Source organism: Hakea prostrata, chromosome 8 (assembly GCF_041222555.1).
Source record: "Hakea prostrata isolate BN-2017 chromosome 8, UWA_Hpros_2, whole genome shotgun sequence".
Lineage (NCBI taxonomy): Eukaryota > Viridiplantae > Streptophyta > Magnoliopsida > Proteales > Proteaceae > Hakea > Hakea prostrata.
In genome coordinates, this window is record NC_142607.1 from 35,192,313 (window position 1) to 35,214,439 (window position 22,127).

General features: G+C 36.9%; 1 pseudogene across 1 annotated transcript; it reads left to right on the forward strand.

The window, feature by feature from the left end:
- Positions 1-1,377: 1,377 nt before the first annotated feature.
- On the forward strand, positions 1,378-20,742 carry LOC149007664 (uncharacterized; annotated as a pseudogene). The gene is made up of 7 exons (XR_016174962.1): positions 1,378-1,467; positions 1,611-1,830; positions 8,654-8,714; positions 8,828-8,992; positions 12,998-13,088; positions 13,382-13,537; positions 19,086-20,742. The product of XR_016174962.1 is annotated as an uncharacterized LOC149007664 (transcript).
- Positions 20,743-22,127: the final 1,385 nt, after the last annotated feature.

Below are 22,127 nucleotides of genomic sequence, written 5' to 3' on the forward strand. Positions count from 1 at the left end.
TATTCAAAGGTCAAACTGGACTCCATAGATTAGATTGTTTGTTACATACATGAAGATCACTCCTTGTTGGGTTTTTTTCGTCAAATATATGAATATGTTACGAATTGGTATCTTTTGCTATCAAGAAAACGATTGAATTAGTTAAGAAAGGGACAATGAAGAGTGCTACATTAGCTTTTAGCTCGTTTGGGTAGTAGAGATTGGAGGGTTTGGCTTCCTCTTGAATTGATTTCATGGGAAAGAAACATGATGGTTGCCTTCTTCTGATGACTTCCAAAACCTTTTCCAAGTTAGATCAATAGAGAATGAGAAGCAAAAGTTTTCGATGATACGGGAAAATGGGTTTATATAATATTGCTGCAAAGTTCTGTTCGACCGAACGAACAAGCGAATCGTAAAAAACGTGCTCAACTGGATGGATAATTGGTATGATTCTCCAAAATGTACATGTCCATTGGTGTGGGTATGTGTATTTATAGTTTTTAAAAGCTGTTACCTTGATTGAGTTCAATCCGAACTCTATAATTGCTCTTTTACTTTTTGGAGGAGAGATTAATCCTTATCTTCTTAAGGTAGAACTTAACTTGTTCTGTGACTATCGAGTCCGACCTGGACTCTAAGAGCAAGTTAACTATGTGGGCCTCAACTCACTTCTTCTTCTCTCTTCTTTATCGGTGAAGCCTTGGTTTATCACAAGGTGATCAAAGCATTAATTTCCAAGTAGGACCAGAATTTAAACTACATTCACAATTAATAAGGATCGGTAGTGATGACTGTGGATTATCTCCCTTGATGGAGAGTACTTTGTGCTCCCTTAACGGCATTACAACCACAAATTATGTGGAGTCCACACAAAAAAATAATATAACTTATCATTGCGATTTTTTTTTAATATAATAAGAAGAGAAATATAATCTTAACTCAAGAGTGAGCCTACCCATAACTTGAGGAGTTTATGACAGTTCAGTTTTGAATTTGATGCGTCCATAAAATGTTAAGCCTCTGGATCTGTGAAGATAATCTTCAAAACAAGGTTAGACGTGGCTCGACCGCTGGGGTCGGGAGGCCACCTTCGAAGCTTAAGTCAGTCTCTGAACTAATCACAATGCTCTGGCTGAATGCAGAGTCTAAAATGAATACGAATAGTTGGGAGGGTTGGGGTGGGTTGTTTGGGGGGTTTTATGAGTAGGCACTTTTCTATTCAGGGGTAGTTTGGTTAAGTAAAATACATACACAAGATTTACAAGTTTTCCTTTTACATAATAGTATATGAAATATGATAGTATGATTTTGTAAATTCTCAATTCATCTAGTGGGCTGGGCTTTTGTGGCATAACTCAATGGTGCTGGCGTAACTGCCAGATTAAAGTGGGTGTTACTTTAGCTTAAAGCTAGAGCTAAGCCCAAGCTTCTTCTTCCCAAGTGGTCTGCGCTTGGACTCGGATTGAAGATTGCAAAACCAAGAATGTACACCAAACCGTCTTCTTGATGTTCTCTGAACATGTTCTAATTTATTTTTTGGGGAATTACACAAGGGTTTGTTAGATTCGTATATTCTACATTTTAGCAATTTCTCTTCGCAGTTTAATTTTCAGTATTTCTGCATTCAGAACTCTACTGTGTCTCTCGGCGTTTACCGTTTTGGCGTTTTGGCGTATAAAGAACGATATTCATCTCTCCATTCTGGAGATCAGTGATGCTCATTAGATTTCTTTCCGCGGTTGTTCGTTGTTGAAATCGGATCAATTCTGGCAGCTGAGAAGTCCGAGGATGAATTCCAAACCATCTGGTCTGTCGTTCAAGCTCGTTCTTCTTGGTGACGCCGTGACGGTAATTCAAAATCACAACTCGATTTGTTGGACCTCTTCTAGTCGTTACTTTTGTATTGAAATGCATGTTCTGTCTTGAGGTTGGCTTGTGCTTAATGCTCCTGCTTTGGGAGTATCTAGGGTCGCGATTTTTATGGGCTAGGGTTTGCTTTTCTCTCATCTGTCGATCTTTGTTTCGGCTACTCGTTCACTGATATATTTGTCTCAATTCATAGATGATTGAGTCCCAAGTTGTTGTAAAGTTAACTTCTTTCATATGTTTGATTAGAATAAACTTCAAGACTGTTGAACGACCGACATAACATAACTCCAGATCGTAGTCTAGTCGAAAAAATTCCAGTGGCATTGTTGAAAATTAAAATATTAGAGTAAATTGTACTGGCACCCAAAATGGAGGGAAAAAAATCCTCTGCTGTACACATCTTTCTGATGTGCACAGCAGTGCAGCACCACAGTTTGACACGTGTCAAATTCTTAATTAATGACACAGATTAAAAAGCTGAGTTTTAAGTGAAAAATACCCATATTTATGACCCGTTTTAGCCAACCCACCCGTTTCTATGACCCGGTTCTAAGAAGTGAAAAAAACCCACTGTGAAGCTCTTTCCATCATTCACTCTCGCTCCCTTTCCTCCATCTCTCTACAAGCTAATGGTAGAATTTCTTGTTTCCCCTAGACTGAATCGCTGGTGGAATGCTTAGATTAATATGATCTGCATTTTGCCTCTGCTGTGTTTGTTACTGGTTTTGTGTGCATAAAGAGGTTTGAAAAACGATTAAGATCACTAGATCTTGACCTCCATGGATGTTTCTTGTTCTATTCTGAGTCTGTCATTTTTATGGATTTGTTGGGTCATGTCTTGGTTGTATTTAATGGAGGTATGACAGGAATTTTTTTTGCCACATTGCAGTTTCGTTTATTAGTTTCTCTTTGAATCTTGGATTGTTTGATTGAAATTTTATTTGATTTATCTTCATCTTGGAATCCTGACTCTGTTTATATCTCTTGTTTTAACTCAATGTTTTCTATTGGTTAAGTTTTCTCTATTTAGAATGAGGATTTTCCAATCCCAACCTTTCTGAAATCTTGTGGTTGGTGGTCTGTCTTATAATCGTAGGCAGTGCTATGGGCATTCGGAATTCTTCTTGACTTTCTGGTGTGGCTTTATCAGATTCTTTGCTTTTCCTGCAATATGATGAGAGTTAAGGCAAGAAATTCATATTTTATATTTTTAAAGTTTAACAAGTTAGGGCGAGTTGAAAATGCCGGGAAACACATGAGTTCTTCTTGGCAAACGCTTGAGCCCTCTGATTTAAGAAGTTGCAGACTGTAGAGAGTCATCTGTCGAATTTATAAACATTAGACTGCAGGATAATGGTGTTTCATTAACTAGAAAGAGATGAAGAAAAAGGGTTTTCAAATAAAGAGGAACAATAATGAAGAAGATAGCAACAGATGAGGAAGGGACAATGAAAGAACGCAGTCAGAGGAAAGAAGATGGAGTTGGAATGGCAAACGATGAGAAATTTTCAGGGTCGGTTTTCCCTTCTTTTAAAAACGGGTGGGTTGACTAAAATGGGTCATAAACCTGGGTATTTTTCATTAAAGCTTAGCTTTTTAATCTGTACCATTAATTAAGAATTTGACACGTGTCAAACTGTGGTGCGCGCTGCTGTGCACAGCAGAGAGATGTGCACAGCAGAGGATTTCTTTCCAAAATGGAGCCCTTAAACCACTGACACCTCCACTTTATGTTCAAAAAACACTTAAGTTCTATTCTGTTAGTAGGTTATTACTTGGTTGGTCATATTTTTGCAAAGACTATTATACCCTTGACAGATTTTCATTTACCAAAAAAAAGTTAAAAAGACTAACTTTGTGCACGATTGAGAGTTCAACCGTTTCACTTCTCATTTCTCACTTTTCATTTCTCACTTTTCATTTCTCATTTCTCCCAATCGTTCGACCGTTTCACTTCTCATTTCTCCCTGTGTGCACGTTGAAGGTTTTCTCCCTCCATTCAACCATTTTCTTCCTCCATTCAACCATTTTCTCCTTGCATACATTAATCGGGAGTTTAGGGTTATTTCTCTTTGTAAATGTGTTCTGTTTTCAGGTTTATAGTCGTTATCTTCTTTGGTACTCCGTCCTGTATATGCAAATCATAATTGTTATTGTAGGCTGATGATTGGATTTGTTGAGGGATTTCAGATTCTTGACAGTTTTAACCTTAACATGGAGAGAGCTCTATGAATCATGTCTTGCCTCTGCGGGAAGCTTGTAAGCAGTTCTGTTACTATCTTGCATCATTAATAGAAAAGATGGGACAAAAAGAATACCCTGTTACACAGCTCTCTACTGATACAGAGGGAGCATTGACATAAAGAATTGCATCATTAAACTCGGCTGGTTGTCCAATTGTCTTCTTTCCATGAGATGCTGCTGCCGATCCAGTAAATCCATCCCTGCTTCTTCTGCTAAATTAAGGTAAGTTATTGTAACTTAGTTGCGTCTTTGTTAATCAAAGGGTTCAGTTTGTATACCTGAAAAATGTGACCTGCCAAATGCCTCTTGTTGGTTGAGCAACATGGATAAGCAAAGAAACATTTTAATCACGTTCACCACCTCCATGCCTGAAAGTCTTGCCCAGCGTTTCTTCATTCTCTGTTAAGTCCTATTATATGCACTTTATTTCAGATACTTCAAACCCTTTCTTCCCCTTCCACATGGCCGTACTTTTTGTCCTCTCGAAGAACGATAAAGCAAATGGGTCACAAATTGAAGAATCAACTGGGGTGAAGCTTTCGAGAACTTATAGGTTTCTGTGGTGATCATGTTCAAATTACTTTTGTTCTTGTCTTATCTCTGATTCAAGTTTAGTTTATCATCTGGTTGATTCTGGGTGACAACAGGGATTTATTTTTAGTTTCCAATCCTTTTCCTTCCAATGAACCAGAACTTCGAATAGGTTCTTCCGCCTACGATGAAGATCGGTTGTGAAGAACGATTGATTTTTCTTCTTCCTCTTTTTTTTTTTTTTTTTCAGATTTTAGTAAGGTCATTTTTGGAATTACAAAAAAATTAACAGTGGGTTAACAGTTTCACTAACAGAATGGACTAGTGTGTTTATTGAATTGGGGTGTCAGTGCTTTAAGGCCTCCATTTTGGGGTGCCAGTGCAATTTGCTCAATATATTTTATATGACCTTTACAAATGGGTTTCCATTGTAATCGACCTTTTCTTTTTTATTTTTCCCCTGCAATTCAATCTGATAGAAATTCGTGGGTATTCATACTTAAGAGTTTCATAGAAAGATCTTCATTGACTTTGACAATCCTACTGCTGGACGGTTCAGTGTCTTCTTCCTTTTCCCTTTGCCTGAAATTCCAGTTATAAATTAGAGTGAGAGAAAGATATGGCATCGGTATTAAAGCCAAAGCTGTATACTGAAGTTACTATTGTAAGCAGAGTGGAAGTTTGGGTGTCATCTGATTTACCTTTGGGCTCCCCCTTTTCCAGTATTCATCAATTTGGTTATTAACCCATCATGACTCGCGAAGCATTAGATGCTCTTAAACCTGTAAACCAATTGCTCCAAGTAGTGTTGATTTTTTTTTGGCTCACCTTGGTGGGACATTTTTGTAGGCCTTTCAACTTCAAATGAAGAAGATTAAGTCACAATGGTTCTGTCATTTAGAAAACCTAAGCTATCTCTAACATGTTTCAAAAGTTATTCGTGGCTTTTTGTGAAACTAAATTAACAAGCAACATTATATTGGGCAATAATGCTTTAAAAATGTAATAACATTGGGCTTTATTTAATGTTTACCTGAAGACCAAGATCTGAAAATTTTGAAAATGATATACTAGTAGGGTTGCTTGGCGTTTGAAAGGTTGTCAAGTTGCCTTTCTTTAAAAAGCTAGTGTCTTATTTTGCAAGAGATAAAAAGAAGGGTCGCGTCTTCATCCACTGTTATGGTTAATTACATCCAAAAGGTTGTTCAGTTGCCTTTCTGAGTTTATTGCATTGGAAGTTTCTTACAGTTCATCAATTGTGAGCTGGAGGTTTTCTCACTATTCCCTCTAGTTTGGAGGGATAGTTTCTCATTTCTCGTGGGGCGTGGGCTTTGATGGAAACCTCCTCTTACCTTGGAAGAGGCTGCAATTTGGATTAAATGGTGTTCTGGAGAGAATAAAAAATCAGCTGGGTTGGAAAATTGGCAATACGTACCATGGTGTATCATCTATGGACAGAAAGGAACACTATAGTCTTGGAGACAAGATTCCTCATTGTTGTTCCATTGGCCTAAAATGAAGGTGTTGTCATTGTTGGCAACTTAAGTGGGTTTTGATATGGTACAGCAACACACAAAAAGGTTCCAAGAGAAAGAATCCAATTCAAATAAAGAAAACTCAAGAATCCCGTTTTTGAGGGTCTCTGTCCAGTTTTGATCAACCTCTTCATCGGATGGTCATCCAGTGTCCGATTGAGTCGATTTTTGGAGGAGAGCTTCACGACTTCTTGATCTTCAAATCCAACGGTGGGATTGTTCATTGGAGATCTCTAAGTTAGTCCGATTGGTACGTCAAAACACTCCTTGTTTAAGTCGATAGGAACTCGAGTTTGACTCAAACTCGAGTCCAGTTTTGATCAACCTCTTCATCGGATGGTCATCCAATTGTCCGATTGAGCTGATTTTTGGAGGAGAGCTTCACGACTTCTTGATCTTCAAATCCAACGGTGGGATTGTTCATTGGAGATCTCGGGGTTAGTCCGATTTGTACGTTAAAACACTCATTGTTTAAGTCGGATAGGAACTCGAGTTTGATTCAAACTCGAGTTAAATTAATCTATAAAAGGAGAGCAAAAGAGGAGGACGTTTTGAGGAGCTTGGGAATAGCGTGGAGGTCGAACCAGAAGACGTTGGTTGGCTATGGAGATCCGAAGCTTGGGAATAAGAAGTCTTTTGTTTTTCTTGAACAAGAAAGAAAGTGAAAGAGAAGAAAAAGAAGAAGCAGAAGAAAAGAAGGGAACATGATTGTATGGCTTTTTTAAAGAGAGAAAACTGAAAAAGATTGAAAAGAGAAAAAAAAAAAAGAGTTGGAGAAAAAGAGAAACAAGTATTGTTACCATGCATCTTACACAAGTTGAGGTAACCCGTATTCACAAGTGATTGTCTATTATTTTCTAGGTTATGTTTAGTGATGAAGAATCTAGCTCATGAATGTAATTTGGGGAACTTGAATTATTGGTTTACATTGTGACCTAGCAAGTTGGAGCTTGTCTAGGGGGTTGGGGTTGGTGCCCTTGTCTGAATTGCATTTTAGACTAAAGCGGGAGGATTGGTGTTCCCTGGACTGTTGTAGCAGTCAAAATATCTAAGAGTGTATTGAGTAATATACGAAACCCTAGGTTGGGTATTATTCCGTGGATGTAGGCAATTTGGCCGAACCACGTAAACTCTGGTGCATTGCGTTTTTGTTTATTTTTCTTTGTTGCACATATTGGAGTGCCTTGATTGCAGAGTGGTGGTACACTGTCTGGTAGACCCAACCACATTGTGGTGAAATTTTGAAGACACTGATTCACCCCCCCTCTCAGTGTCAATCTGGGAATAACACTCATTATAGCAGATATCAAAGAACAAGTGTGGTAAAATATTCATTTTTTTGTTTTCATTCAGAACGATTTTGACAGTATTTGTGTACACCAAATAAGTTTGGTCGGAACATAACTCCTTCAGTATATATTGGATTTGAGAGATCTTGGATTTGTCCGAAAGCTGGTTTGTGTTTACCTAGTACCAAAAGGCTAATGTATAAATTATATCATTTGGCCAGTCAAACTTCTTAGAGAGAAAAACAAAAACATTTATCTTTATCGACAGCACATTAATTACTTATAGATAAGATCATATTCTTAAGAATAATATCAACAAAATGTGAAACTAAGTATATCATGACAATGACCAATACCAGGAATAGTATAGCAATCTGTTTTAATTGTTTCAAACTTCCAGTTGCTTGCCTGTTCAGTTCAGCTGTCTTTTTTAGGTGTACATTATTGTGATGGCTTAATGGGGCTAAGAGTTGATTTTACACTGTGTAAGGTTAGTAAAGAGGGGGCATTGAAAATTAACACTTGGCTGCCTTGTTGCCTAAGTGGTGAGGCACTGCCCCACTGCCTTGGATCACCTTGGTGACTTGACTATGCTTATTACAAAAGGAAACTACTATAGAGGCATAACTTGTAACTACAAGTAAGCTATGAATTCACATGGCAAATCGTATAATGTTTCCTGTTTGGCAAAATTTATTGATTGTTATATACATGCATAACATGTGATAGTCCATATACTAATTTCCTCAACTGTTGATTACTGATATCATGTAATTGAAGAAAAGAAATGTTTTACTTCAATTTTAAAATGATGGTTAATGTTGTCAACTTAAATACTCTGCACATCCGGGTCTCATGAAGTAACCTCCCATATAGTGGGTAATATAATGTCTCTCTTCTATAATTAGAATGATTGTATCACTAAGAATTCTTTTTCGTATCAAACGGAATAAATTATTGTCGTACATGCTCAAAGTAGTTAAGCTCCAAGTTCCTTTGTGTAACCTGACTTTTTTAAGTTCTTCCACCTGTTTGTGATCAACTAATCATATCTTGTGGTGATTTGATCTCATACCCAGCCACTTGGCTGGAGTCAAGTTGAGTTTTTATCATTTAACATCTTCTTACCATTTTGCATTGGGATGCTTTGTTTATTTATGAGAAATTAATAATGTAATATTGCATTGTGTGCTCTGATTGCAGGATACAGCAGGTCAAGAACGGTTTCGTGCTCTGGGTCCAATATACTATCGTGATGCAGATGGTCTGTATATCAGAATTTTCTGTCAAGTTCTTTGTTTGGTCCATTGATGTTGTCACAACATCTCAACATTTAAGTCTGCACTGACAGATTTTTATGTTAATGGTTGGCTGCAGCATCACTTTTGGTGTATGACGTTACAGATGATGATACCTTCATTTAGGTGAAAAATTGGGTGACAGAACTTCAACAAATGGCTCCCCAAAACATTGTTATTTCAATTTCTGCCAACAAAGTGATTTGGTTAGATCAAAGAAATATGATCTTCAAGAGGTAGAAAGGTATGGAGCTGTTCCTTTGCCTCCTAGGAAGCAATTTGTACCATCTATGTGTTGAACTATTCTAGTTCGGAAAGTTGGATCATCAATTTGTTTGGTATGCCTTTCTAAATGCTAAGACAAGAACATGTAAATGTCTCAATTTTGGTGGACTTAAAATATATTCTTGGGAGAAGGATCGTGACCCAGTCATGCCAGACACACAGCCCTTGCACCCTGACATAGGGTTGCACAAAATGACCACCGAGCCTTGATCATTTCCAGAGCTCCAGATTGATGCAGCTATGATTTCTCACAACCCTGTGGTTTGAGTCAAGGTGCAGAAGCAGTTTACACTGCACAACTGGACCTGTATTTTTCAAAAGATGGTGCTTATACATGATCTTCTGATCTTTTTATCATTTAGGTCATGAAGTGAGTGAGATCCCTGTGACTTCACTCCACATCCAAATTTTATTGATCAGACCTTGCTTGGAATCATGATGCTTGTTGGTTCACGTCCAACCTTAGATTCAGATGGACCCTAAAATCAGTTCAGTCGAGTCTTTTATCCGACTAAAAGTGCACAATTCTATCTTGCCAGCGATACTAATGAACTATCCTTCTCAATTGAGGATCCACAAGCATCTACTACCCAGCAATAGTGAATACTCTAGTTTTCGATATTTCTCTGTGATTTTGGATTTCTATCATGTATTCACTGTAGATTGTTTTAATGCCTGGATAACCGATTTAGATGACATGATTGTCCTTGAACTGAAAACCGGTAGCACAGGTGCTCTTGCACAAGTTTCAAGAAGTAAGTCTTGACCTTCAATTTAACAGAAATAATTCATAAAAACATTTCAGTTGAAACTTTTCACATTTTCAATGGTCAAATGGCATACAGATCCTAATTTAGCATCCTGAAACAATGGAACCTTTAGATTGTTAAAAAGAGAATCAAATTGTTTGTTCAGTTCCCTGCCCTAGGTTTGCAGTGTATAGTATACTTGGCTGTATGATTTTCGAAGAAACCCTATGCTACACATAATTTAATACCTTGACATCCAAAATTAATGAAAACAACTAAAATATGCATTTGCAATTTGCAAATATAAATCTTAATACTACTAATTATCAATTGTTACAAGTACAGCATACACATATCCATTGAGTATTTAAGATTGATTTTTAAAGTTTAAACCATGTTTACCTGTAATGCACGTCAGGCACCAAATTTGGCATCTTTTCATAGGAATTCGCCTATGGGTGGTTTCATGGGCTATGAGCCTTTGGCCTTGTGTCTACATTGTAATTGGCTAACTAGTTGGACCTAAAGCATGGGAACATAAGTTGAGTTTGAAAATGGATAGTTAATTAATCTACTTTTATTTTGAATTAGTTTATAGAGTTATAGTTGAGCTGGGTTATCTCTTCAATTAGAAGTTAGTTAGGAATCCTAGTTTGTTTTAAAGTTAGTTAGGCAATTCCTTGAAGCTGTTGTAAGCAGGATCTGAAATCTCGTTTTGTCTCGACCCCACCGAGATGTTGAGATTTTGGTCGAAATCTCGCTGAAACCTGGTACAAAATCTGCCAGGTTTTGGTGGCTCTTATGCATTTTTGGGTTCTGGTTCTTCTTGGATATCCTATTTCAAGGCCCATATATACATCTATGGTTAGCTTGACAAAAAGAAACAACCATAGTAGTCTTTTGGAATCACACTCATGCTTGTTTGTGTTCAGTCAAAACTAAATATATATTTAGATATCTAAAAATGCTTGAAGTATAAATTGACATAAACGATTGAGCAATTTCAATTGATAATAAAGTGAAATATTAAACCTATATTAAAATATTAACTCAACTACCAACATACGCACATATATCATCAGTATCAAATATCAAAAACAATTGTGCAAACAATGTGAGAATAAGAGTTTACATGACAACTTCAATTTATAGGAAATACAAAACCAGAGAAATTCCCCTCGAGTGTTGACTAATGTAAGCTACTATATTGGCCTTGCTCAATCCCACTAAGTCAGTCAGACTTGATTTGGACTGCAATCTGATTGTGACAAATTGGAATCCCACATCATAGTCTCATAGACTCCAAGAAGAATATTATATAATTTGACACCACAAACATGGATGTCACATTATCGACATATTGAAGGTAACCCGTCCTAGGATATGGGTCACCAAATTGTGATGTACTGGCACCAAAAATCATTGATCCACCATCATACAAAACGTATGGTGCCGCCGGGAACATGTATGGGGACAGTGGCTGGTGTGAAAGGTAGGAGAATATCTCATCAATTAAACAAGGATCCAATATCGCCATACTATTAATGGATTCATAGTAATACAATGGAGCAGGCAAATGCTGCCCATCCCAATCAACTGACCGTGTGGGTTGAAATATGATCCACTGTGCTCTGAGGGTGATATTGATGAACTATCATCATTGATAAAAGATGGAAAATGCCAATACCCACTCGATTTGGAGTCCCTCTCGCCAATACTCAGTCCACTAATAGAGCTAGGTAATGTATTAATTCCCATCATATTAGTCTGTCTACCAGGCTGGTACCCATGGGACCTCTCAAGTAGATCAACCAATGGTGTTCAACATATATCCATTTCATTGCTATACAATACATCTATCATATATTTCTTTTACATTTTTCATGTAAGAAAATAGTAAAAAAAATACATATTGTAACAAAGAATTCTGACGCCGTGGGTTCATACATTGGCCCATGGTGTTCATCATATATTAGTTTCATCACTATTAAATAATTTTTGTACATATATATTCCAAAATAATTGCTTAGAGAAAAATGGGTTACCTCAAACTAAAGAAAACACTTCAATCCTATTGTTTGGAGCTTCAATCCACTGCTTCCACGTGTTTGTTGGTGTTGATTTGAAAAAGATTTTGCTCAAAATGGAAAAAAATTCCCTCTCTCATGGGGTTATCTGTTGGAACTGCCTCTCGGTTGAAATCTTGGTCAAAACCATCGAGATGTCGATGAAAGCAGGTATTTATATATCTTTTTACTAAGAAACCCTCAAGATACCGAAATCTCAAGAAAAGGATCGAAATTTCAAAATTTCACAGAATTTGAATCGAAATTTTGGTCAAATTGGTTTCAACCTCCAATATCGTCTCGGGGCAAGGGGGTCGAGATATCCAAAAATTTCATATCACCAAGATTTTCCGAGATTCATTCCAGGGTTGTATGGTAGACATCTGTTTTAATTTCTTTTTCCAAGTCTGATTCATGTCCTAACCCTAATAGGACTTCTATTGTTTCTATTTATATTTTCCTGTCAACTGCTAGTATTAGGACGTATTTTGTTAGTCCTGCTTGTCTCCCCTTTTTCTCATCTTGCTTCTATTTTTATGAATGCTTACTTTATGAATATACGAGATCAGATTACTAGTAATTTTGCATGTGCAACTTGGTTGCTGCCTCTTTCCCTTGTGTGGAAACGTGCAGGTTGTATAAAAAATCAGGTTTCTCTGGTTGTTCAAAACTTCAATGTCCAGGAGGATCATGGTTGCTAGGTCTTTGAAGTCCTAAATCCTTTTGTAGATTTATACTGCCATATCGAGAATTGTTTATGGCAAACTTTTCACTTGGGAGATGAGTTATGTGGTGATGCTAATTGTGGAAGAGTGTTATGTTGATCGATTGTTAAGGAATTGTGTGGGATTGATATAAAGTGGAATACTATACTTGACACCTGTTTTTGCTTTAATTGACACCATTGTGTTCGATAATTGTTATAGGTAATGAAATGTAAGAGGCAAGAAGGGAGATGAATATGAAACTAATTGCAATGGTTGAAATTCTATGATATGGAGATTTCTCCTATTTTTTATTTTTATAAATAAAGATCATTACATAATTGTTCATTGTGTGTAGATGATTGCTCTAATTTTGTAAAATGAGTATAGTAGAATGATGGTTTATTTCCAGTTTTATGTTGAATTAACTTGTTATTGAATACAGCTATGCAGCATCAATAGGAGCTAAACTGTTTGTTACGTCTCGCCAAACCTGGGCTCACGGCATTGATGAAGTTTCCTTGATATTGCAACCCGTATGTTATGACTAAGTTTTATCTTCAGGATCTTCAAGTTGTATTCATTCAGATCGGCTATACTTGATTTATTTTAAGGCTGCCTTCAGTGGTTTGATTACAAAAATCCATAGACTAAAGTCTGACTTCTTTTGCCTCCTATTATCCAAGGCAATGACTACTGTAGAAAACATTTCCTTGCACTAGTTCTTTTTAGGTCTGTGACGTGCATAATCTGTCTTGTAACCTGTAGGGCCTCACCAGTCTCCATGCATATCCATGTAGATGTGCTGATTTTAATGAATTTCTTGTAGGTGTGCTCCAGAAAAAGAAAAGCAGTGTTGAAGGCCTCTCATCAACTCTGCAGAGGAAAGGGATGGTAATTGTAGATGATGAGCCCGAGAAAGAACAACGGAAATGCTGTTCGTAGTTCTGTCTACAAAGGCTACTACTGATTCAAAGATGTAAAGGTATCACAAGCTGCCCCCGTCTTTTTTTTTTTGGTCAACAACATGAAAATTTCATTAATTAAAAGCATCCAGCTGCCCCAGTATTAGTATATCATCAAAGTAACTTTTGGTTGTTGACATGTTGAAGATTTAATTCTCCAAAAACTCCTTTAATTTATAACATAAGCACCACGGTTGAAGCCATCATTTTGCTTGCTATAGTACATTATGAAGTTCTGAACTTGGTCCAAAACCATGGTCGGGCTTTATCTGACTGGGTCAACACAAAGGTGGGAGATGGTGCATTGGTGCACCATGGAGGTGAAAAGAGGAAAACATATCATAAGTTTGTGCATGTGTTGAGAAAGAGAACAGAATCCCGACAATAAAGTTTTGTCCAATTAAAATTTGACTGAGGTCCAAATATGGTACTTAACTAAGGCTTTGGAATTCAGGCAAGGAAGAAAATTATTGAGCACAAAAATCCATAAAAAATGTTTACTATGGGGATAATATTAACGCCAGATTCTGTCATTAGGAAGGTGGTACTTCCACGTGAGAGCAACGAGAGGAGACTATTCAACTGCAGACTTAACCAAGGCTTTGGAATTCAGGCAAAAAAGGAAATTATTGAGCACAAAAATCGATAAAAATGTTTACTACTATTGGGATAATGTTAACCCCAGATTCTGTCATTAGGGAGGTGGTCCTTTCACGTTAGAGCAATTAGAGGAAACTATTCAACTGCAGATAGTCCATTGTCTGATTCCATGTGATGCAGGTGCATTGCCTTGGAGCAATTCAAAACCATTTCGTTTTCTAGATGGAGATGAACAGGGCCCAGTTTAGTGTTTGGATCTAGTAGGATTCTAGGAAGTTTACTTGTTAATTGGAAAAGTATTGTATAATCTTTTATCTTGGTCAGGATACAAATGGCTGTAATATACTAGTTTCTTAGTTAGTCAATTAGTTGTTCTATGAGTCTTTTATTTCTCCTTGGGATGTGGTTCCCTGTAGTTGAATAGAATAAAATAGAGAGGTGTTTCGTAGAGTGTCTGCATGGCCAGAAGTGGTTGTGCAATCGTCCTGTGCAGTCCCCTTCTTCTTATGCATTGTTTTCTCTTCTGCAACGCCAGTTTCTTCCAGGCTTCCCTCTTCTCCCAACCAGCCATCTGCTGCTGTCTGCCTGCAATCAATCCCTGGTTTGCTAGGAGTTCTAGTATTTGAGTAATTCATTTGCAATCCACCATTTCTATCTTCTATGGTTGGACAGTGCGTGAAATCACTTTCCATTCCTGACTTTAGAGTATCATAATAGGTACTCCCTAGTTTGAACCGATGGTGTATGCTTAGGAACAAAATGCATTATTTATGTATGCCAATTGTAGGACTAGGAGCAAATAAGCTGCTACCATATATGGATTCTCGCCCTCCTATAAGCTATTCAGCTCCATTTGAGGTCATACCAGATACAAGGCCAAAGCCATGCATGTCTTTTTTCACTACTTCTAAGGCATTCTTGGCTTTGCCGCTGGCTCTTTTAGTTCCTTCAATGTGGACTAAATCATTCCTTTGTACTAGAACATTCAAAGACCACTTTTGAGTATGAACATGCCACCTCGACGACTTTCTCAGCCCAAAATTCTGCTCAATACATCCTAGTTTTTCTACAAATTTTAATAAGATACCTCCATCAAACATGACTCAGTATACCCCTCTCCATTTCATCCATTCTATTTTAATTCAATATGAAATGTCATCCTTTGTATCACCTTCTAATTTTTGATTGAGCCAAAAAAACCTAAAATAGTTGCTTTGTGGAATCCCCCTCTCACCAAGTTTGACCACCGTATAGCTTATCCTATTGTTACCAAAGTTGCACACCAAATACTTCTTTGTTTATCTAACCTAAAACCATTTGTGATTAGGGAAGATGAGGTTTTAAGGATCACATGTATGTCAACTTATATACCACATTGTCACTTAACAGCAAATTCATGGCAGACCATTATTTCTTTGCATTTTTAGAAACTGTGAGGTTATCCAAGGTTGTTTCAAGGGATCTAATCGTTATTAATGTCTTAGCCAAAGTATAGTGGGTTTATAAGTAATTTTCATGTAGGTGGACTCGGTACATTAGTGAAAGAGGATTTAAGAGGGATGAGTGGCAAAACTAGGAAGCATTAATTAAGGAATGATCATAATAGATGTTATTTGGGAGCAGCTCCAATGCATGATAAACTATGAGAAGCCATGTGAGGTAGCATGCCATTTGAATTTTTTGAAGTCTGAGTATTTCAGTGTGGCCGAAATGAAATGCCACTTTGAAATAATAAAAAAAATACAGTATTCCAGTTGAAGATTTTGGTATTTCGGTTAAAATCTTTGAGATTTTAGCCACTGGTTCAAAAGGATGGACATGATCATGTTTATTAGAGAAGGTAAATACAACCTTATAACAACTTTTCACTGAGAACTTGTAGAGCTCCTCTGCTTAAGACATATCATGATGAAATAAGAATGGGTTTCTCGTAAACTATCTGTATTCATGGCTCCTCCCATCACTGTGATCCAAAGAATGTCAACCATCCTTCATGTATTAAAGTGTCAGTCTCGAGTTTACTTCTTCAATCTTTTGCTTCCACAGGCTGGATTCATATTTCAGTATAACCTGGGAGCTATTAATATGACACTTGTCCTTAAATCGAGTATGAGTACCACTCAAATGGACGTATTGGATTTTCTTTTGCAAAGTACATCTTCTCATTCCCAACCCACCAGCTGACATGCTACAACCTGCATCATATGACTCGTATCACGGTGGATCAATAGATTTCTTCCCAGTTTGATGATCCATATCCTAGGATAGGTTACCTTCAGTATGTAGATGATGCAATGTACATGTCAGTTGTGGAGGACTATAGTTTTTTCTTCTCACAGACTGATGTACAATGTTGTTTGGCTCCATCAGACTTTTGGTAGGATTCCTGGACAGCATGGTAGGTATTATTAGTATATATTATTAACTACTAAATGATTATATTAGGACTGCAGCAGGGTTATTGATTTGATGATGTTCTTGAAAATTAATCTTTGACAATATGATGATTTACTTCATTACTCTTTCGAATTGCTAAATGTTTTTCTCCTCTCATACTTAAATAATTTGTGATTGTGTAATTATGCAGATTCGACTATGTACTGCCAATTAGGGTGCGAATCCTAAACACCAATCTAAGTAGTTATTTTTTGCAATATGATCACTTAAACGTGTGTGTATAATACTATAATGTATATAGCATAAAAAAGGGTTTCCATGAAGTTTAAGGCCTTAGTATGGTCTACAACCCACTGTAACTTGGCCGAAGAACTTCCATATTTTGCTGAACTTTTAAAATTTTGGTTTGGCCAAATCATTTAAAGAAAAAATGAGATATTAAATCTTTGTGGCATGGCCATGTTCAATCCAGGCTCCTTGAGTGACTCAGGATGAAAGAGTGATTTTCAGACTGAAAGATCTAAAAGTTCTAGGGATAGACATAGGATAACATTAGATGTGAGAAGACATGCATAGCTTACGCCTTATATCAAGTATAACCTTGAATAGATCTGATTGGAGGGCAAGGATCCATGTGGCCAAGCCCTTTAGTTGGGATGAGGCTATGTTGTTGTAGTGTTAAAAAGAACTCTGTCCGGGAGTGTGGCCTAAACCAACACTCCCATGTATCTACCTCTCATGGTAGTGCTGGTGCAGGCTGGACTGGGCGTAAATTTGTGTTTAACTTGCTAATGGGATTCCCCTATATTAAGAGACTTTCCTTTTGAGTCCACTTCTTAAAAACCCCAGTTTCTATTTTGGCTTTCAACTTCTGATTTCATTCTGCTATTATGCATTAGATTGGTCAGTCGGTTGAGTCTCTTTTGAGTCTATAATTTTCTGCATATTTATGGTTCCCTGGTTTGACTTGGATTCTGGTAAAACTGACTCTGATTGAATATATGACTATTTTAACGGTATTAAACATAAGTGCCTTCTAAAGCATTTTTTTTAAACCTCTCTACAAAATTGTATTCTGATCTGAAACCTTGCACTCAGTTCTGTAGTTTTTTCTAGCTTTCCTACGTCTGGTTGGATTACTCCATAGGTCTGATTTTTACACCTTAAAGGTAATGATAGACAAAATCCACATTTGGTTGAGATGATCGAAATATCAGTTTTCTCCAAAACTGAGACAAAATCCTATGGGCGAAATCTTTTTTCCCTGGTTTCAACCGAAATCTGCATAATCCTATTCAAAAGTCCCAAATCTCAGTCAAAATCTGCAAAATTTCGCGGAACTCGCAGTTTCCGCCAGCTGTTTCAGAGATTTTCCCCATCTTTTGCCATTTTTGCCTCTTTCAAGTTCTTTTTCACTTAAAAACATCACTCCTAGTCCTTTGTCTTCCTTCATCTTCTTTGCTACTTGCTCCATGGTTGTAGTCCTTACAGATTATATGGTGGAGTTGCTGGATATGGAGTACTCTGAAACTTTATTCAGAGTACTCATCTCAAGGATGGATCCACCCAGGCACTCAACTTGGAACTGAAGCCTGGGAGTCCCTTTTTGATTATCGTATTTGTAATTTTGTATCAAACATTTAATGTATGCAATACAATTTGTTCAATTTTACAAAATTTGTATTTCTCAGAACCTCTCATGTTTACTAACACTTGAATTATAACTCTTCATTGGTTTTTTTAGCAAAATACCTATGCTGTGGTGTTCTTCATGCTTTAAATAGGTAGTATTCAAGAAATCAAACCAAAAGACACTGTAAAAACCATGTGTTATGCCTTAAAAGAAAAGAAAAGTCACATGAGTTATGCCTATACCATCGCCAGATAGAAATCTGCCACAGGTATATATTACGCACATTTGGATGTTTATATTTATATATATTTTAAACATAACTATACAGTTCCATCAAAGTCATGTGCAAATCGTGTTAAACAAGAAGAAGAAAGACGAGCGGAAGTATAAGAAAGATAAACGGTTACAGTTGAGATTCATATGGCTTTGTAGAATCTCGCTGTCTCTGTCTCTAAATCACAGCCGCAGTTCTCTCAATTGAGATTCATTCTCCTCTTTGCTGTTGCTTGCCTGCTCTTCTGTAAATTTTAGAAGATTTATAATGCAACTTCATTGAGTCATTGTCTTCATCACACATTGCGTCTTCATGATTTCGTTTGCTCCTATTAGAAGCAAACAACAGGTTCGTTAATCGTCTTATGTGGTTTTCTTATTTCCTTATCCAAGCTTGGAAGTAATAGTTCTTGTTAATTATCTATTATCATCTTTTGTATTGCTGTTTTTGAACGACATTCATCTATTTGGAGGATTATATTAAGTGGAATTTGTGAAGTTAGATATTGGGTTTCCATTGTTTTTGTTGATGACCCTTCTCAGCTTTGAGTTTTGAGGATCTGCTCCATTGCTTTTGATTTGGTTTGAAGGTCTCTGGACCAGAATCTTTAGGTGTTCCCTATACTGTGGGATTAATTGATTTTTTTCTTTTTGTTTCTTAACAGGGCATACTCTCCATTTTCAGTTACTAAACACACAAATGAGGGTTGAAGAACTATATTCTCAGTGTTCTTTGCGTAGAACAAGACTGTATGTCCATTTTGTTTTGCTGGAAATCTAGGTCTGTGTTTTTTGGGATTGGGTCTCTGTTCTTTCCATTATATCCAGGTTTCTTTCTTTCTCTGGCTAATCATTTACCATATTGAGCCAGTTCATTTATTTTCCCCAAGATAATGGATATTAGTAATGAAGCTAGAGTCGATCAGTTCGCCATTGGTCCTTATACAATCATTGGTAGGACCATTGCTTTTGGTTGTTATTTTCCAAGTCTTTGTCACAAGTAGGAAGCTGATCTTCCAATTTCTGCGGTGTATTCTCTTCCAATTGAAGGGCTATGTGATGCCTGCCATCTCTTGGTTCCATCCCGAAAGCCCACAAGGAAACTTTAGTGATGAAAAATAAGCTTCTTTTGATTATATTTCTCTATCTCTTTCAGTCATACATGGAGCTTCAGAAGGCTATGAACCAGGGCAGGAGGTGCACTTGGGAGAAGCTTGCTTCCATAAGGGCCAACTGTGGCATTGAACTTGCATTGGATGAGAGTGTGGCAATTCTCAACCACAGACGTACACTTGAAAGGAGTGCTGAGAGGGCTGCTGCTTCTTCCCATGGAATAAGCAGTACGGTTAAGTTTAATGCTCCTAAAAGGATTCCCTCATGGAACTGCCCCTTGCAAGAGAGAACTCAACAAGGTGCCTTGAAGAAGATACTCTTTCAGATGTGTCGTGTTCATCTAACCAAGGTGTTGGTGGCAATACAGGAGGGAGTTCAGCTAGGAACTTCCGTGTCAAACACAACATGAATGGTGAAAGTGAGAGTGAATCAGAGCGTGTGGACCTCAATCCTTGGACAAGATCTGGTGGTCCTTTGATGAGGACTACTTCAGCAAATAATGGGCCAGCCATAGGGAGCATCCTTCTTGGTTTGGATTTTCCTTTATAATAACAAGTCAGGTTGATTAAAGCCCAGTTTACCCAGCAGAAATTTCTTCGGGGCCCGTTTCTATTATATAAAGCCCAGGCCCAATGGTTACTGTAATGCAGATTTGTTCCAACCCTATTTTTGCAAACCACCTTCAACTTGTTCTTAATAATTGAACAATGAAATTATATTGAAACTGAAAAGATATGAAAAACAAGCAAGGGAAGTATCATCTCCTCAGTAACATAGACAGCACCATGTAACACAAACAAGATAACTACAAGAAAACCAAATGCTAAAATGTCAACTCTGAGTCTTTGGCCATATGTCCAGTGACAAACTTTGATTAAGCCTGGACCAAACCCTAATAACTTAAAAGCAATATGGATTGGATTCCACGTCGATGTGTCGTAGTGGCATGCCATGATGACATGATTTACTTTCTTCCGAGCATGTATATTAACTACTTATACTTTTATTCTGGGTAAAATATAGCAGTAATATACTTGAAAAGGGAATGGTAGACTATGACAGTAGGCTGGTGCTTCAAAGAGATTTCCGTAAAATTTTAAGCATGCATTCATGCATGAGCCATGACACGTGTAGTTCCTCTTATTACCACTTTTCACATGTCTGGGGAAATCCTTCCAGCAAGAACAAAGTACAAATGATCAAGACATACCTAAATAATGGTCGCAGCAACCAAACTTTAGACATACCTAAATAATGAGACCTCTAGTTAACAAATCTGCAGAAACATTATATGTTCTCAAAATATAAATTGCTACACAAGTGTCAAACCCCAACAAGTCCTAATGAGCTTAAGTAAGTCTGTTCTCTTATTGATCATCTTTTTTTTAATTATACTTTTGGTATTAGCTTCTTTTCATCATACTTTGTATTTTATTTTACTTTTCTTTTTTAACCCTGCTGATGTCACCAGGTGCATTTTTTTTGGATCTTGCGAAGCCGAGTAGACACCACGTAAACTCCATTAAAGGGTTGGGTTCGGATTAAAAAAAATTGATTTATTTAAATTGGTATGATCTGTATATATTCTTTTATTTCATACAAAAAAAATATATATATTCTTTTGTGCGGTTGAGATTTAATGAAATTCGTGTGATATACATCAACAGGTATCATAAACACCATCATATCAGATGCACCACCTTTCGAACTTTACATTCAAAAGATAATTTAGTGGTGCACGTAAGTTAAAGTATTCAGTGGTCCCAGGGATTCCATCTGTGTAATTCAAATCCTCTTGTTGGAGCTTATTGTCAATGTTTCCGTAGCGGTAATACCGCATCGCTATGCAGGAAAATGATTGTTCATCACCCATCTCTGGTGAGAAAATTGCTGGATTTTTTCTTTTATTTTCTTCTTTTCCATTTGTGGTTCGGGTTGTCGTATCTTCCCAATTTCTTTAGTCTGACAATGGATTTTATGCTTAGTATGTATTATTTTTGTTGATCAACAAGTCCTAGAAGTGAATGTTTTCCGTTCTATGAATAAGGAGAAGACAGAGAGAATTTTGAGTTTTGTTGTTTGTATTCAGCTCTTTTAACTCTGTTGGCTTCTCTGAAGATTAAAACATGGTGACGTGAATTTGTAGTTCACATTGGATTAAAAAGGGCTAATGAACTATGAAAATATATTTTAGTAATTTTGAGTTTTGATGTTTTGTAAATAAGTTACAAAACATCAAAACACTATTATAACAAGTTGATGTAATAGCTGCTTTCAACTCAAAAATCCAACATATACACATTCAAGAAAAAGAAAAAAAAACACTATTATAACAAGTTGATGTAATAGCTGCTTTCAACTCAATTATCCAACATATACACATTCAAGAAGAAGAAGAAGTCAATGTCTTAAAACAGACTCAATAAACAAGATACAAAGTGTTAAAACAATTTTAATAAAACACAACAACAAAGTCTTAAAAGCTTCAATGATCAAAACAAAAATTCTTCAACAGTTAGACTTCCTCCGCTGGAGCTCGAACTGAATCCTTGTAAATAAAACACACAACAATCTGTACAAATCCAGTGACCACT